This window comes from Pteropus medius, unplaced genomic scaffold (genome assembly GCF_902729225.1).
Source record: "Pteropus medius unplaced genomic scaffold, Ma_sr-lr_union100, whole genome shotgun sequence".
Classification (NCBI taxonomy): Eukaryota; Metazoa; Chordata; class Mammalia; order Chiroptera; family Pteropodidae; genus Pteropus; species Pteropus medius.
Window position 1 is genome coordinate 3,862,766 of NW_024354498.1, and position 19,637 is coordinate 3,882,402.

The 19,637-nt window shown below is 43.1% G+C and overlaps 1 long non-coding RNA gene across 1 annotated transcript; it reads right to left on the minus strand.

The window, feature by feature from the left end:
* Positions 1-6,542: 6,542 nt before the first annotated feature.
* On the minus strand, positions 6,543-19,277 carry LOC120594300 (uncharacterized). The gene is made up of 3 exons (XR_005650537.1): positions 19,250-19,277; positions 12,468-12,867; positions 6,543-7,726 (listed from the first exon to the last, which is right to left on the minus strand). It is a non-coding gene; the product is annotated as an uncharacterized LOC120594300 (long non-coding RNA).
* Positions 19,278-19,637: the final 360 nt, after the last annotated feature.

The following is a 19,637-nucleotide window of genomic DNA, read 5'->3' on the forward strand; positions in this document are numbered from 1 at the left end:
TTTGATTTGCAGCGCTTTTGTCAATTAGATTGGCCGACCTTCGGAGTAGGATGGCCCTCCGAGGGATCATTTAACATGCAGGCTGCATTCCGGGTTCGAAGTGTGATTTATGGAAATCCTGGGCATCCTGACCAAATTCCTTATGTTGATGTTTGGATTGATGTTGTTTCTGATGCCCCTAAATACTTACAGAATTGCAGTCGTGCACCCGTTACTGTAATGGCAGCCATACCCCAGGGTTTTAAGAAGCCCCCACCAGTGTTGCAGGGACCTCCCTCGGAGGATGACTGGTATCCGCCACCCTACAATGGAAATGGGGGTAGACGTCCTCCTCCGGAGGGACCGGGACCTCTTGTAACCCGGTCTAGGGGTCATAGGCCACCTTCCCCTGATTCAACCTCCCTGAAAAGAGCCAGTATCTGTTCAAGCTCCATTGAAGGTGATTCCAGGAGGTGGCGGTGAGCCTACTGTCATCTACTCGCCATTCAGTACTAGTGATTTCTATAATTGGAAATTGCAAACGCCATCCTTTTCAGAGAAACCATAAGGACTAACCTCCCTTTTAGAGTCTATTTTCTTTACCCATCAGCCCACTTGGGATGATTGCCAACAGCTCTTACAGGTCTTATTCACTACTGAAGAAAAGGAAAGAATTTTGCGGGAGGCGGCTAGAGGAGTAACAAACCCAAATGGACAGCCTACAGCAGACTTAACCAGGTTACAGGCTGTGTTTCCGACTCAACGTCCCCAGTGGGATCCAAATACAGATCAAGGTAAGGAGGCTCTCCTAAGGTATTGCCAGTTTCTGCTGCAGGGACTCCGGGCTGCTGCACGTAGACCAATAAATCTGTCCAAGGTAAGTGAAGTAATTCAGACTAAGGACGAGTCACCTGCAGCATTCTTGGAAAGACTATTAGAGTCTTACCGCCTATATACACCTATTGACCCGGAGGACCCCAACAATAGAAGAGCCATTAATTTGGCCTTTATTAGCCAGTCGGCCCCTGACATTAGAAAGAAGTTACAGAGATTGGAAGGTTTTGAGGGAGAAAATTTATCCAAATTATTAGAAATAGCTCAGAAGGTCTTTAACAATAGGGACGATGTGCAAAAGGTCGTGTTTGTGGGACAACAAGGAAACCGACCTCCTTGAAAAAAACAAAAAAACAAAAAAACAAAACCCTAACCATAGAGGGGGACCTAGCAACGAAGAAGGCCAAAATAGAAAACCTAGGCTAGGAAGAGACCAATGTGCTATTTGCAAAAAGGAAGGACATTGGAAGAATGAGTGCTCTGAAAAGGAGCAACCAGGAGGTGAGAAGAAAAAAGGCCCCTCATTCTTTTGGAAGATGAATAGGGGCGTCAGGGCTCTTATCTAATGAGCCCCTGAGAGCCCAAGGTAACTTTACAAGTAGGGGGCAAACCTGTGAACTTTTTAGCTGATACTGGTGCAACTTACTCAGTTTTAACAGAAACTGCTGGTCTGTTATCCAAAGAAAAGACTGTAATTCAAGGAGCCACTGGGAAAGGGAAGGCATACCCACGGACACAGGCAAAAATTACTGACTTGGGAAAGGGAACCATCACACATTCGTTTTTAGTTATGCCTGAATGTCCTTTTCCTTTGCTTGGAAGAGATTTGCTCCAGAAATTAAAAGCCACTATTTAAGCAACGAGTGGCATATCTCTCAAAGAGACTAGATCCGGTGGCTGGAGGAAGGCCTAGTTGCCTGAGATCACTAGCTGCTACTGCTATATTGACCAAAGACGCTTTAAAATTGACCTTGGGCCAAAATATTGAAATTGTGGCTCCACATGCAGTTGAAGCCATGCTGCGCAGCCCTCTTGAAAGATGGATTTCCAACGCCCGGATTACTCAGTACCAGATACTGTTGCTTAACCCCCCACAGACCCAGTTTTTGAAAACTGCAGCCCTGAACCCTGCCACGCTGCTCCCGGATGATGACCCGCAGGCTCCATTGCATCACTGTGTTCAGCACCTTGAGCAGGTAACTGGACTACGGCCAGTCTTGAAGGATGAGCCATGGCCTAATCCGGATGCGGTATTATTTACCAATGGAAGCAGTTTTGTATCCGACGGAGTAAGGTATGCTGGGGCAGCCGTAGTAACAGTCAGGGATGTGATATGGGCACAGGCCCTAAGCCATGGGGCATCAGCCCAAAAGGCTGAACTCGTTGCTCTGACTGAAGCTCTTAAATGGGCTCAAGGAAAGACTGTTAACATCTATACTGATAGCCGAGATGCCGTTGCAACGGCACATGTACATGGAGCCCTGTACAAGGAAAGAGGACTATTGACATCAGGGGGAAAGAAAATTAAGAACAAGGAGCAGATTTTGGCTCTTTTGGAGGCTATCTGGCTACCTAAGAAAGTGGCTCTTATCCATTGCCCCGGCCATCAAAAAGGGGAAGGAGCGGTAGAAAAAGGAAACCGCTTGGCAGATAAAACAGCAAAGGAAGTAGCCAGAAAACCAGTGGGGACTAACGTCATAATTGGTCCCCTTCTTGTGCCCCCCTTGGTACAGGCTCCAGACTATAGCCCCCAAGATATAGAGTTGGGGAAGCAACTGCACGGGAAGTTTGAACATGGGTGGCTTTGGATTCCAGATGGAAGGCCGGTCCTCCCTGCTGCGCTCGGTAACACCTTAATTAGCCAGATGCATAATGCTACCCATCTTGGAGGAACTAAGTTAATTGAACTGCTAAAAAGAGACTATTATATTCCTGGACTAACCTCAAAGGCTCGGGATGTGAGTGCACGATGCCCAATATGTGCACAGGTCAACTCTCGCCCCATCCCAAAGGAAAATATCGGCACTCGATTAAGAGGACAAGCTCCTGGAGAGCATTGGGAAGTGGACTTTACAGAAGTTGCTCCTGGCACTTTTGGATTTAAATATCTTCTGGTATTCATTGACACCTATTCTGGATGGACTGAGGCCTTCCCCACAAAGAAGGAAACTGCACAAGTAGTAGCTAAGAAATTAATTACAGAAATAGTGCCTCGATTTGGCTTGCCCTTATCATTGGGGTCCGACAACGGCCCGGCATTCATTGCCCAAACAAGTCAAATGTTAGCTAAGGTATTAGGGATCAATTGGAAATTACATTGTATTTACAGACCTCAGAGTTCAGGACAAGTAGAAAAGATAAATAGAACACTTAAGGAAACTTTAACTAATTTAAGCTGGAAACTGGGGAGAATTGGGTGAGCCTTCTTCCTTTTGCTTTGTTACGGGCCCGGTGTACTCCATATATTATGGGAATTTCCCCTTATGAAATAATGTTTGGGAGACCTCCCCCTTTACTCCCTAAAATTGGAATTGAAAAGGTTACAATGAGTAATAATACAAGTCTCCTTAAGTCTCTACAGGCCTTGCAACAAACCCAAAATCAAGTCAAGGGCTTGATTAAAGCTGCTAGACCGACTCCGGGGACATCACAGCCTCACCCACATCATCCAGGCGATTGGGTGTGGATAAAGAAGATCCAGCCTGTTAGCCTAGAGCCCCGGTGGGATGGTCCGTTTCCAGTAATCCTGACCACACCAACGGCTGTCAAAGTTGCAGGAAAAAGACATTGGATTCACCATACCTGCCTTAAGACAGCTCAACCTCCCCCGGAGACAGAGAAATGGAAGGCAACACCCACAGAGGATCCACTCAAGATAAGACTCTCGCGGGAATAATTATAATTGGGTTAATTGTTATCAATAATGTTTATAAGTTTGCTAATGACAGTAACTCAAATGCTACAAAGGATTGTTGGTTTTGTCTGAACCCTGCCCCACCTTATTGTGTAGGACTTGGTGTCATTGCTAACCTTGGCACAGATCAAACTGCTATTAGGAATGTAACATCTCCGAATGTTACTATTTGCCCTTGGGGAACCAAAAACCCATCTGTAACGTTGGGAGATTTACAAGGAAAGGGAACTTGTGTGAATACTAACACTTATAGAGTTGATAAATCTAGGTATAAGGAAAATTGTAAATCATCTATTTTAGTAAATAGCACCTCTTCTACTTATTTAGCGGCCCCTAGTGGCACTTGGTTTGCTTGTAATACTGGTTTAACTCCCTATGTTAATCTTAACTATTGGAAAAATAATACTGGATTTTGTGTGCTGGTTCATGTTATACTTCAGGTGTATATGATGAGCGGACAAGAAGGAAGACAAGCAATGGATTTGGGGGGAGGATATAACTATCCTCGGCGTAAGCGAGCAGTTCCACTGCTTGTGCCGCTCCTAGTTGGCCTAGGAGTGGCAGGATCAGCTGCAATTGGGACTGCTGCTTTGGTTACAGGGAACCAAGGTATAGCCTGGCTCACAAAGCAGATTAATGATGATTTAAGCACTCTAGAGAAATCAATTAATCATCTTGAAACATCTCTTAATTCTTTAGCTGAAGTAGTACTGCAGAATAGAAGAGGTTTAGACCTCTTATTGCTTAAGCAAGGAGGTTTGTGTGTAGCACTAGGAGAAACTTGCTGTTTTTATGTTAATCATTCTGGAATTATTAGGGATAGTTTAGCATTAATTAGACAAAGAGTAAAAGACAGAAATGAGAAGTTAAAACAAGGAAGCAACTGGTATGAATCTTGGTTTAATAGAAACTCTTGGTTAACCACGTTATTGTCGGCTATAGCAGGACCATTGATAATTCTGCTGTTATTACTGACCTTTGGGCCATGCTTGATCAAATGGGTTAAGAGTTTAATCCAATCCAATATAACTGGGGCAAAGATTTTAATTTTAGGAGCGTCAGCCCCGACCCATTAGCCAGAAATCCCGACTTCTGACTCGAAGATTGAGTCATTCTAAAGAAAACCAGTGGGGAATGTAATAGCCCGCTGAAATATGAAAGGGTTAAAGAATAATTAAAACCTGAAACTGGACAAAGGAAGTCTATAACTTAGGCCTAGTTTCTGGAACCCCCAACCACATTCTGTTAATCATGAAACTTGTAACAATGAGCTCATACGCTAACTGCCAATTTTAGCCTGTGTAACCCTGCTTGCTTGCGTGGCATGAAAAATAATCAATTGTATATAAGCTGAAAATTACTGTTTGGCCATCGCCCATGGGAACACTGGCTATTGTCCATGGGAACATAGGCGATCACCCATAGGAACATAACATTCTAACACAAGCTTTCTGCTTCTGTACTTCCCGCTTGCACACCTGACCAGTGGGTTGACAGGTAGTGAATGGGAGAAAGATGGACCTTTGTGTTTAAGACAGAATGAGGAATAGGATTTGGGGCTTAAAAACCTTGTATCTTGGCATTTCGAGGCTGCTCCTTTGCAAGGACAGCCGCCGGCTAATAAACTGTCTCCTGGTTAAGAGCACTCAAGTTGGGTCTGGTTATTCTGGACACAACAATATCTGCACCCCCATGTTCACTGCAGCATTATTTACAATAGCCCAAACATGCAGGCAACCTAAGTGTCCATCAATGGATGAAGAGATAAGGAAGATCTGGTATATATACTATGGAATATTATTCAGCCATAAAAAGGAGGAAATCTTGCCACTTGTGACAATATGGATGGACCTTGAGGGCATTGTGCAAAGTGAAATAAGTCAGATGGAGAAAGACAAATATTGTATGATCTCACTTATATGTGGAATTTGAAACAAACACCCCCCCCTCACACACACATACAAAAGGAGTTCGTAGGTATAGAGAACAAATTGGTGGTCTCCAGAGGTGGGGGGAGCCACAGGGCAAAATAGGCTGAGTCCAAAAATAAAAACTTCCAGTTATAAAATAAAATGCTACGAGGATGTAATGTATAGCACAGTGACTATAGTTAACAACACCGTATTGCATATTTGAAAGTTGCTAAGAGATCTTAAAAGATGTCATCACAAGAAAAAATTATAATTCTATGTGACAACCAACGTTAACCAGAATTATTGTAGTGATCATTTTGCAATGTATGGAAATATCAAATCATTATCTTGTACATTTGAAACTAATATAATGTTAAATGTCAATTATATCTCAATTAAAAAGAAAAAGAATAATTTCATTTCTTAAAGGAAAATAAGCTTTGACAGTCTCTGTAATAATGGAAGGAAGGAAGGAAGGAAAGAAAGAAAGAAGGGAGAGAAAGAAGGGAGGAAGAAAGGAAAGAGGAGGGCTTCGAGGTTTGGATGGACTCTTCCCTCCATCGCTAGCCAGTTTAGGATCAGCTTCTCTAAGTGAAGCCAGAAGATTTAGATTACAGATCCTAAGCTACGCCTTTCCTTTGCAAATCACCCTATAAGTACTCAGTCTAGCTGAACTTTAGGGCAAACAATGGTCCTTACCAATTCTTGGCTTTCTTGGTGGGAGTCACCCCTCCCCGCCAGTGGATGATTTACGATAGAACAAAGGTTGTAAAAGTCAATGAATATTTGAGCGTTTTCGATGTGGTAGGCCTCATGCTGGCGAAAGATTATGGTTAGGGGCTATTTTGACTTCGGAACCATATAAATGTTGTACATAACCATAAAACAAAATGGAACAAAAATGGAAATGAAATGCAAAAACGAATTGAATCATATACCAAGTTGTTGACATAGCCCCACAGAGAATGACTCTGTGGTATTAACAACACGATAAGGCGATAAAGCGAGAACAAGACCAACTGCCAAAAATACGTTACATTGTTTTCAGTTATCAGTGTTAATGTTACTTGAGACTGAGGATAAAGTGAATAGGTAATTATGCTAATGTCATTAGGAACCAAGATCTTCAGTGTAAAAGGAAAAAGACCCAAATATAAAATCGAAGGAAGTAAAAGCCTGGTGGTCTTGCATTTGAACTGGAAATAGCAGCATAACCTCATGAATATTTTCCCCTTAAAAATATATACATCCTAATTCTCTTCATGGGAAAGATCTAGAAGCAAGGAGCTGCACAAATGTCATTATTCTAAAAACCGGTAAAGAGAAGAAGTTGAAGATTTATCCTGCCTCACTTGTACAGACTGAATTTCAAAGTAAACCAATAGCCGATGAGGGAAATTTATTTATAGAACACTTTCCACTAATAAAGAGGAACCAGAGAGTTTTAATACCCCTGTCCAGCAATCAAGGAGATCAAATCACAGGGCAATGCCGTCGAGTCTCTAGGCTTCCTACCGATGCGAGGAATGCGATGGGCAAAGTCAAAAGTAGTGAAAACCGTACAGGAGACAGGACCTAAGTGCCTTAAATAAACAAATGGCAAGAAGAGAAGAGAAGAGGAGAAGAGAAGAAAAAAGAAGAAAGAAAAAAGAGGACACAGAACCGTCCTATGTTAAGAGGCTCAGCCAAAGGCAACCTGCTGATCCTGGCTATAAAACTAAAAAGCTGACCAGAAAAAAAAAAAAAAAAAAAAGAAGGCATTTATCAGATATTTTGGGCAATTTAAACACTGACTAGATGTTTGGTGATATTAAAGAATTGTTCCTGTGCGCCAATGGTATTAAAGTAATTTACCAAGAGTCCTTATCGTTTACAGATACTGAAGTTTGTGTGGTGGAGAGGATATGATATCCGGGAGCGCTTTAAAATAATCTGGTACGGGTGGTGGCTGCCCTGGGGGCGTTTGCAGGATGCGCCCGGAGGAAACAACATGACTGCGAGCTGGTAGCTGTGCCGGCTGCTGGCGCCCACATAGGGGTTCACTGTACTCTTCTCTCTACTCTTGTGGATGTTTGAAAATTTCTCACTGTGGAAAGAGCAATATAGATGCCAGACATTAGTGATCACATACGAAACAATTATCTTTAGTCGATTTAACAAAATCTACATTCCACCTTTCGGTATTTACTGCAACATATTGAAGCCACGGAGGGATTTGCTCATGTCGGGCCATCACAAACATTTATGAACATTCATTCGTTTCACAATATGTATTGAACACCTATAACCCAGGCACTGAAGTTACAGGGGTCAGGGACATCATGGCTGTCATGGAGCTTGTGGTCTAAGAGGGAGGACAGTTATCAAATGGATAAATTACACACATAATTATACACATAACGAATGCATTTCCATTGTAAAGAAGTGTCATGGAGGGCTGAGGGGCTGGAGGTGGTCAGGAAAGGCTGAGAAACCCCTTTCAAAAGCGATCTGACCACTGAGTTGGCTAACTAACCAGTGGAGGTCTGGGAGGAGAAGGGTGTGCCCGGCACAGTTCCAGGTCAAAGACACTCTTGAGAAATAGAAACAAGATTGGCAATAGGTCATCATGGTCCTTTTAGACTCCTCGAGGACTTATAACATTTGTCCTAGGAAAAATGAGACACCAAAAAAGGATTTTAACATTAGCTTTGCATTTTATAAATATGGAAGATAAGATATACCTGCTCAAGACAGGACTCCAAGGGAAGTTAATTGAAAGAAGTGCCATAGTGTTTTCATGAAAGCATGGGTTTCCTGGGAAAATCCACTGTAAGATGTGAGAATAATGGTGGATAGAATCATCTCTTTTTATCGGCCAATGTAGAAATGTGAAAAAATGGATTCTGAATCTTCCCTCTTGAAATATGGGTGTGCTCAAGCCGAGAGAATGTAAGCATGAGATGCTGGGGCCACCAGATCTGTGTTTCAGGCTTGGTGCTGCCTTTGACCTGTTCTGCGCGGCCTGACAAGTGCAGAGGCAAAGCTTTCCTTTCGTCTGCGGGTTGCATCTCCCTGGGCTGGCTTTTTCACCAGACCACAGATGGTATCACATAGCAAATCCTTCTACATCTGGCTTTGTTCTCTCATCACGCAGACTGTGGCTAATTAGCCTGAAGTTACTGTCAATAACTTTCTGTGGCTAATGCCCAAACAGAAGTGGCCTTTGGAAAGCTAAGAACAGGCTTAGGGAGAGGCAGCCTAGCACATGGACTCTGGAAGCTGTCATCTGCTCTCAAATTCTGGCTCAACCACTTAGTAGCTGTGTGACCTTGGGCAAGTCGCCTAACCTCTCTGTGTCTGGGTTTCTTCATCCTTAAAAGTAGCATAAGGGCAATATTCATCTAATAGGGCTGTTATGAAGCTTATATAGATTAATATTTGCCAAGCACTTAGAAGACTGCCTGACCCATCCAAGCATTGTACTAGAATTTGGTAAATATGCAAATCTTTTAACTACTTGCTGTCCTCATTAATAAAGCAACTTTTAAAAACTTCTATTTCTAGGTATGCTTTGAGTATGAATCAGCTGGATCCTCAGCTGATTTAAGGGGTGACTACTATCTTTATAGTCAATAGTTAATTACCATTTGGGGGCCACCAAGTGCTACTAAATAAAGGGACAGAATCCATATCACTGGAGAACTTGGCCAAAGTCGTTAATTAAATAACCAGGCCAAAGGTTGACTGTCCAGTGGCAGGTGAGGACAGTGGTGGCTGCTCAGCTTGCTGCTTCTTTCTGTGTTAAGTTCTCCACTCACAGAAATCCACCAGGCCTCATCAGCTGTCTGCATAACTGGCTTAACAGTTGATAAATCTTGGCAATCTTAATAAACTTGCCAACTTCTACGAAACTAAAATCGGGATTGACCAAACACACACAAGGTAGGGGCAATCACAGATTTTCCCAGATAGCTATAATAGGATTCTCTCATAAAGCATTTTCTCATCATTTTATAACTAGCATTTTTTATTATAAAAGAAAAATGTTCTATGTTGAAATTCTGGAAACTAAAGATAAACCGAAATTTAAAAGCGAAAATATCCTATAACCATACAGCCCACATAAACTCCTTAATAAGACAGTATATTACATCTCAGAGATATATTTTTGCTACATTTGTACACATTTAAAAATATAGAAATGAGACCAGAAGCTACCTTATATTTTTGTAACCCTCTCCCACAGGTGATTAAATATTTTTAACCAACTGATTTTTAACTCCTAATATTTTATTGTAGTTATGACTCATTCAATCAATCCTTTTGATACACACACGGTTAGATGGTTTTCCATTTTTGCACTTGTAAACCATATTTGATGAGCATATTTGTAGCTATCACCACATCCAAATTATTGCTATTAGTTTTTAGGATACATTTCTTGAGGCAAAATTGCTGGTTCCACAGTATGCAAACATTTTAGATATCTGATTCATATTGCTACTTAAAGCCATTTTCAGAAATCTACCTGGGGCCGAGAGAAAACATTATACCTATAAAAACTGGATTTCTAGATATTTTTAAGTTTTGTTGATTCTAAGGCTGGCGGTAAAGGGGCCAAAAAGTGGGACTTGGACAAAAAGTGAATGCTGTTGCAGGATCACCTGCTTCCAAGACACGCTGACAGGCAACACAGTGCCTGCACACCCTTGGCCCACACACCGTCGCTGCGTGTGCCCCAGCACAATCCTGACCTTAGCCATGGATTTCTTATTCTCTCCATCCGGGCATTTGCTCCTCTCACCCCGGTGATCCTCAGTGGGAGCAGAGTTGGCCCCTAAAACTCACGATGGGTATTTCCGTGGGTGGGGATTTACTGTCACGATGGTGGGGGTACTTTTGAACTTAGATGCCTGATACCCCATGCAATGAAAACGTTTTTTATTTCTCACATGACTTTCAAATGTTTCTCTGGACCTTCAGGTAGGAGAAAAACCTTCATCTAAAACCTGTATATGATATCTGGATGTAGACCTTAACTCCATTTTAATGGGAAATAAAAAATCGTTTTTGAATGGATTTCCCAGAAATACAAAGGTATTTACTCAGTAAACTGAGGAAAGACTGTGTTAATCATTTATTTTGTTCTAGGCTTTTCCAAGACTTGTTTACCACAGGAAAATTTTATCATCAATGGCAATGCCGCTAATGGTATCTGAGTCACTGATTTAATGCCACAGTGCGTGACCGCGATTCTACCTCGTTCAGGTGCAAACATCCGACCAATTCATTGTGGTTCTAATGTGGCCCTGTCCTAGCAGACATGCTGAGTCATACACATTACTTTTGCTTTCATTACTTCTTCACATGACAGCGTTTTTAAAAAAATCTAAAAATTATGCGTGTGGGAAGGTAATGTTATCTATGAATCGCATTTCAGGATTGTAAAGAGAGCGTTTACACATGTTTGCGATAAAAAAGAGCAATGGGCTGTGATCGAATTGAGAGCGACTTGCTGGCAGCCCCTGGTGGCACACTCCAGCGTCGCTTTGCTCAGTTGGGGATTCTTGGGCTTAAAAGCTTGTTGGCTCTGAAACCGGTAACAAATGACCCTTGTTATAAGACTCAAAACACAAAACTCCCTGAGTTGTCCTTGGCCACCTCTCTCCCTGGCCACACAGCTACTATTCCCTAAAGTGAATTCTGGCCATTTCTGGGGAAGGAGGGGCGGCGTGCTGGTGGCTGAGCAGCGGGAATGGAGAAAATAGCAGGGCCAAGGGAAAGAACGCCAGCCCTACATATCTGTTCACAGCTGGAAAACTCAAGCAAAGATGAGTGTCACGCCACATCCCATTATTTGTTGATCTTACCGCTGGTGTCTCTCGGCACTTACCCTCCATTCACAGCAAGGTCCAGCCTGTACTGTCCCCCCCCCCCGCCCCCGCCCAAAGTGGTGCTGCTCCAATGGAGCGCGTCACCTCACAGGCGGGGCTGGCGGGTGCCGCTCCGGGGTCTGACTCCCTACTCCCCAGGCCTGGGCGGGCCCCTTTCCCTTTCCCGCCAGCTCCCAGGTAACGCTGCTGCGGCTTGTTTGAGGATCAGCTCAAGGTCCGCCTTAAATTCTCGTCTGGAAGGGGCGATATTTATCAGCCTCATATCATAAGACCACGAGACTTTGCTCAGTTTCCAAAGCGCCCTCATTTTAAGGAATTTTGCAGTTTTCTAAGGCAATAGAGCCCAGTGCAGGACGACCTCGTGGAAAGTGCCCCCCGTGAATCCTTTCCCGGGGGCGGAGTCATCAGTGATTACTCCCCACACGATAGCATTTCCCCCGAAGGAGCCTTTACTGAAACACTACGATAATTGGGGAAAGCTATATCCATCCAGCTCTTGGCAGCTCTGGGACCTCGGCTGTAAAAGAACAGTGGCTCTCAGCAGGCTAAGTCGTCGGTGTCTTTTCAGAGACGGGAACTAGATCTTCCGACGGCCAGAGGACTTCGATATTTGTCATTTCTCTTGGACTCATTCCTGGCTATCGTTTTGAAATGACAATCCTCCTGGGATTTCTCAAAACTGAATAAATGAGAGAGAAAAAGAAAGTGACGCGAAGATAATAAGAAGTGGGGGGAGAGCGAGCGAGCGAGCGAGCGCAGTGCGGGGGCTGGGTTGGGAGGACTGGCTGGAAGTGGGGAAAGTGGTGATCTTTCTAGAGAGATTATTGAAAGAGGGCGAAGTGAGAGGAAGCGGAGGAAGCGCAAAGCGAGAAACAAGATTTCCTTCCCCCCAGGAGGACGGTATTTGCCTCATTGGCAGCACTTCTAGGACTTAACGGACATATCACTCACCCGGGATGCCTCCGCAGAATGGGATTCCGTCTGTGCGTGGTGGCCTCCAAGGCCACCCCAGGGGTGTCACTGCCTGGTACACCCTTGCCTCTTCCTCTCACGCACTGAACCAGGGTTGGTCTGTGTGACCACTAGATACAGCAGAAGTGATGATCGGTCACTGCCGAGACTGGGTCGTAAAGGCACTGCAGCTTTCTCTTTCGGCCACCTCTGTCTGAGCATCCTTGCGGAGAGGCTCACGTGGTGCCCGCAGCCACCGGCAGAAGCTGGAAATGGCCCCTCCAGTCTCAGGCAGACCTTCCGAGGACTGCTGCCCAGCTTACGTCTGGGCTGCACTCTCAGGAGATTCTGTGCCCAAAACATCCAGCTCAGCTGCTTTTGGATCCCTGACCCGTAGAAACTGTGAGATAATAAAAGTTTATTGTGTTTAGCCACTAAGTTGCATATTAAAACAAGAGGTACAGAGAGAAAGGAAAAGAAACGTGGCACCCTATTGTAAAGTGGCTTAGATAAGTTCGCAAAAACTAATATCAAAAGCGACTGGTAGATTTAATAAAAAAGGTATTCTGAGTTTTTGGAAAGATTCAGGAGACAGGTTTTTCTATAGTTCCTCAACTGTAAAATGGAACAGTTGTAGAAATTATACAGGAAAAAAACCCAGTTATCTGTGAAACTAAAATCTAAGGAGTGGGTACTTCATTGGTTCTCAAAGTGCAGTCTCAGACACGTAGCATCAACACAAACCTGGAATCATCAGAAATGCAAATTCTCAGCTCCCACTCCACAAAAGAAATCTAGACAAAGCATTCATTTCTTATATTGGATTGCCACCCTGTGGAATTTTCATGTAACTACAGCTTAACTTTTTCTATTTCTTGTGTTAGAGTGCCATCGTGTGGAATTATTATGTAACTGCAGAATTCATTATTTATTTTCTTTCTTATGTGGAGTGTCATTGTGTGGAATTATGATGTCATTGCAGAGTTTTTGTTTCCTATTAACCAGGTAGAATTTTCATGTAATTCCACACAGATAAGTTTTTCTTAATAGTCTGCTTAGACTGCCACCCGATGGAATTTTCCCGCAATTGCAGATCAGAGAATTTTTTCCTATCTCTCAGGTTAGAGTGCCACCTGGTGAAATTTTCATGTAATTACAAATCAGGTATGTTTTCCCGTTACAGCGATTCCTTTACGTTTGCATATAAAAACACATAACACACAGTTGACTGGAACAAGGAGAGGGGTTAGGGGCGCCAACCCCCATGCAGTCGAAAATCTGAGTATAACATTTGATGCTCCCAAAACAATTACTAATATCTTCCTATTGACCGAAAGCCTTACCGATAATGGCTTGCTGCAAAACAAATGTCGAAAGCAATTTTCACACTTCGCCTTTTTCCTAGAAGCAAAAATCTTCTTTGGATTTCTTTTGGTTAGTAAAAACAGGTACTAATGTAAGTTTTTTGTAAAAGCTATGCAGTGTAACACAAACTTTTGGAAAGTTGGGTATACACTTTTGGAAAAACAAATCTGATTTGGAATTACGTGAACATTCCAGGCAGCAGCGCTCAAATTGAGTAATAGGCAAAACCAAACCAAACCAAACCAAACCCCAAAACAACAAAAAGTCTTCTCTGCAATTACTTGACAAATCCACTAGGTGGCACTATAACACAAGAAAAATAAATAAATAATCTGTTCTGCAATTACAAGAAAGATCCACATGATGGCACTCTAACACAAGAAATAGAAAAAGCCATATCTGTAGTTACATATTAATTCCACACGATGGCACTCTAACACAAGAAATAGAACAATTGGCGCTGTAGTTACGTGAATATTCCACTAGATGGTAATCTAACATAAGAAATAAAAAATGAGCTGGGGGGAAGGGAATTTTTTGGCATTTATCCTAAAAAGATATTATTATGAAATATGTAGTGATAAATTTATAGGATTTATTTACGTAGTAAATTAAAGTGTAAATTAAAATTTAGCACATATATATTTTCAGTGTTTTAGACATATCTTAATTATAGTGCTTATTTTTTCATTTTAATGACTTATTTGTACCCACCATTATCAGGTCTTCTAGGGCAGAGACCAAATATTTAACTTTTCTACCTCCCCAGCCTTTACTACAGTAGCTGATGCATAATAGAAATTCAATAAATATTTATCAAATAAGTGAAAGAAAGAATGAATAAATTGGTGAGGCCAGCGAAGGTGGAATAAATGGAGGGAAGACAACATGAATAGAATAAAAATCTAGAGCCTTTGAGCTCCAACCCCAGGGCTTCTGTATCCTGCAGTTGGCGGGTCAGGGTGAAATGTAGAGGAAAATGTGACTGAGACTGAAATAACGTTGAGTTTCATTTAAATGCCTTCCAAAGTTGAAAATATGTTTTAAAAGTTAGTGAATTTAAAGATAAGAAAAATTAGCAAAGTCTATTAAAAAAGATGACGTTTAGTGAGAAAATTACATTTGACTGAGTTTTCAAAAGGCATCAAAACTGTCATTTAATTGTTCTGGAAATTGATTTTTGAATTAAATGTTGAGGTTACTCTCCCAGAGGAGCCTGGGGAAAATGCCGGTATGAGTGCCCTGAGGATTTATCCCCCAAGGGAACTTCCTACTCTGCCAAAGGCTGAACTGGACCAGCAGCCATGGGAGGAGGAAGTAAGAGCCTTCCAATTTGCACACCGGACAGGAGGCCACTTGCCTTCCTGCCCTTCTGCATGCTCTTTCGGGTTTTAATTGATCCCTCTTCCTCTCTGAGCTCCACTCACCCCATCGAAACCTGATCACTCAGCAGTCATCCGCTGTAGAGCCTCAGTACTTCCAGTTCCACGGCCCTAAAGCTGTTTCTAAAACAGAATGAATCTTCTGTCCCATCTGACTCCTGACTGCCCTGAAGCTCATGGTCACACTACTCCTTAGGGCCCAGTCTCCATCGCTGACTTCCGTTTTTCTTTTTGGAAGGGAATTTGCATTTTGTCCTGAACTAAAAACCTAAACCAAAAGAAATCTCAAATGATGGAGTTTCAGGCATCAGCCACCGAATAGGGTTTTTTCAGAAAGAATCTGAGGCTCTCCCCACAAGTTGGCCACACTTTGGCATGTGTGCTGTGGTGCTTGCACAGCTGGGAGCTCCTGGCGCCACTTGGCTTTGACTCCCGAGGAAGTTACAAAATGCCCTACTTCCTGGCTGTTAGCCTATTTAAAAATAAAAATGGGTTTACAAGGCCCTGGCCTTCATGCTGTCTGTCATTAGTCACTCCTTCATTCCCTGGAGCTTCAGCTTTAGGCAGCCCAAGTGCTTTGCCAAGCCCCAAGCGCTCCACACTCTCGCCTCTCCTCTCCCACAGCTGGCTCATCTCACCAGTACTGTGAGGCCCACGCAGGCTTCCAACCCTTTCCCCAAATCTTCTTCCAAATGCAACTGCTTCGTCTCCACCCCTCCAACCTAGTTGGGCCACCACCCCGTGTCTCTCATCTGAGCTACTGCGACGGTCAAATGGCAAACCTCCCTGTGCCACTCTCGTCCTGCTGCAGTCTACTTCCCACACAGTGTCAAAGGATCTTCCTAAAGCATAAACCAGATCTTGCTCTCCCCTTCTTGGGGGAATTAAATTGCAACCGAAATTTCCTGCTAAGACCTTTCAAGGAACCTCCTGACCTGGCCCCCAACATCGTCCCTCTTCACTCGCCTTCCTTCTCTTTGCTGTAGTCCAGCCACTTCTCCTTCTGTCCCTCAAATAGTCTGACTCGCTCTTGACTCAGGGCTTATCCAATCAAGCTTTCAGCAGTCTATGCCCAGGTCCTTGCATAGATGCCACAGTCTCTGCACTCGGCGCTCAGAGAGGCTGTGCCAGTTAAAGGCACTTTGTGCTACTGGGCGAATCTCCTCCACGTGATCTAATTATCTTCTCCGTGAAATGATCTCGTTCAGGTGGATGTGCCGTGTTTATTGTCTGCCCCTCCAGGGTAGGCGTCTTGTGCATCGTGTTCCCCTCTGTTATCTGCAGGGCCTAGAACAGTGCTGGGCACACAGCAGGTGCTCAGTAAGCACTTGGTGATGGAATCTTCTCCGTTCAGGCTAATATAACTATCACAAACCCCTTAGGGAACTTCCTTGCATGTTACATTCGTGTACGTACATGGGAGCGCAGTTAAATCACTGTAAATTATGGTACTTGGGAAGTCTTTGATACTAAACATTTTGCAGGGTTTGGTTTATCTCATGTTCTTTGTCCAGTGTGAGGACAGATGGGAAATGAATGATTTGAGGAAGTGGCCTCATTTTCTGGAATGAATATGACTTAGGTTAAATGTTGACATAGTATTGGTTTCTTCAAAATAAAATAAAATCATGCAAATCTGAAAGATGTTGAATAATCTTATTTCTCTTGATGGTCATTAACTGCTACCATTTTAGGTTCTCTTAGACCAGTGGTTCTCACCTGGGAGTGATTTTGCTCCCAGGGGACACTTGGCAATGTCTGGAGACATTTTTTGTTGTTATGACTTGGAGGGTGTTGCTGGCATCTAGTGGGTAGAGGCCAGGGATGCTGTGAAACATCCTGCAATGCACAGGACAGTCCCATCACTAAGAATGATCCATTCCAAAATGTCAATAGCGCTACGACTGAGAAATGCTATCTTTATCTTAGACTATGTAAACTAATAACACATTGCCTTAAAAGTAAGAAAATACATGTTATTCATAGAAACTTTGGAAGTACAGATAAATCCAGAGATGAGAAACTATAAGCAACTATTAATCTTTTGGTATTTTAGCTTTCTAGCATTTTTTCTATGCACATATATATTATTATTGACAAAAATGATATGTTCTGGAGATATTGTTTTCTAACTCTTTTTTATTTAATTGTGTCTCGCGAACTATGTCCATGTCATTAAATATTATTCTGCAACATGGTTTTTAATGACTATGTAGTGTTTTGTTGTATGGATGTAACATTATTAATTGAATTATTTCTTAGCCACAGAACATTTACATTTTCTAATTTTATCCATTATTCTCATTGCTTTGATGAGAGATGAACATTTTGGTATCTAAGTTTTGTACACAACTATGATTATTTTAGTAAGATATAGTCTTAGAAGTTGAACTGCTGGATCAAAAGTTATATTTCAAGGCTTTAATATCTACTTTTAAAAACTACTAACTGGATGGTGAGCTCATTGTGGGTGGAGACATATTTTACACTCCTCGGTATCCCTCACTGTGACTAGCTATCTTAGGTGGGGCTCCCTCAGAAGTGGATCTGAGAATAAGATTCAAGTGCAAATCATTTATTTGGGGAAAGCATCAGTCAAGGAGTGAGGAAATGAGACAGGGAAGGAAGAGAAGCCAGTGCAAGGTGTGTTAAAGAGCAGGCCACCTCTGAGGGCGACCGGGGTTCCACGGCCCCGAGAAGCTCCAGGAGGAGGCGTGCAGAACAGTCGGGGTTGTCCCACCCGAGGGGGAGGAGCCCGGGGGTATTAACTCTCCCACTCTCATTCATCAAGGCCCAGGGCTCCTCCTGGGGCGCCCCCAGTCACTCTGGCCTTCCTTGCATGCAGGCTGGGTGTGCTGCCACGGCCAGAAAAAGCCCCTGGCTGGAGAGTGACTGGTGCTTGCAGGACGAAGCCAGCAGCAGGCATGGGGATGGTGAACGCCAAGTGTATTACTTGTTGCTGCACTGACAGCATCGGCTACGCTAGCCCCATAGCGAAAACACAGTAGGTGCCTACTTAGTATTTTTCAAATAAACTAATGACACTTAGCACCTTTTCTTCTGATAGCATGGAAGAGTCATATCTTTTTAGCGTAGGAGGTGAGCTCAGGCACGATCCCAGCAAGCTTCCACTGCACAAATGAGAAAACAGGTCCAGAGAAAGCAAGGCTTCCTCTCCACCCAGCGATGAAGGATTCCCTGGGTCTGAGTGCCGGATCATGGAGCTGAGCCTTGCAATAATTAACAAGTAACGAAGCATTCAGCTCTGGATGTTGGGGGGCATTGTCTGTTCCTCAAACACCTCAAACACTCTTCTGTCTCAGCCTCGAACTTGCACAGAATGGTCTAGAGAATAGAGATTCAAGTGCAAGTCATTATTTGGGAAGAGTTTTTAAGCTTTTTCCACTGTTCTGATTTCTGTCGCCATAGATTAGAGCGTTTTCCTTCTGCATAGGATGGTCTCCTCTAAATCTCTGCATGGATAGCTCCTCATCATCATTCATTTTTTGGCTGCAGTGTCACTTCCAATGTCACTTCCATGCTGGCCTATGGTGAACTAAACTGATAAGTTTAAGGAGATGTCATCAAATGGTCAAAGCACACTAAAGGCACAGATACCCAGAAACTGGACATCGAACACAGAAAAAGTGTTGTAAAATGTGCAGGAAATGGACAGGTGGTTTGGGCAGAAGGAAATGAAGAAGCGGGAGTCCCAGCAGATGCCCAATTGGCAAAGGCAGGGCGGGAACCTTCTGATCTGTTTGCTTTCCTTCTGGTGCTGAGTATTTTATTCCCACTCCCTAAAGTCCACACTCCACTTTGCTCCCCCTTCTCCCTTCTGTGGCCAGGAGGCTGACCAGCAGGAGTTGCATTCATAGGCTCCCTCACTCTTGGGCTTCCTATTGGGTCCAATCAGTGGGGGACACTAGCAAGAGACAGGAGCCAAGGAGCCAGTGCTAGCGCTCTCCGTAGATCTCTATAGTACTTGCCCAATCCTTTATGAATACGTGCTTTATTAAACATGTCTCAACTTACCCAGTCTACATGCTCGGTTTGTTTCCTGCCAGTAACGTGACTGATACAATAATTTGGTATATTTAAGACTCAGATGTTCAACTTAGCACCTGTTTATTTCAGAAGCTTTTACACAATCATTTGAAATGATGTTATGCAAAGACTCTTGTCTGGTTGTCTTTTTCCTTTCTCGAAGATCATGTTCTCGCTACTCTTTTCCATCTTTGCTTCATCTCTCTCTCTCTTTTTTTTTTTTGAGAGTTAATTTAAATATAGTAAAGTGCACCAATCTTAGAAGTACAGCTCGATGAATTTGTACATTTCTATATTCCTGTGGAACTACTCCTGAAATCAAAATCTAGAACATTTCCAACATTACTGAAGTCTCGCTCATACCTCTTTCCAGTCA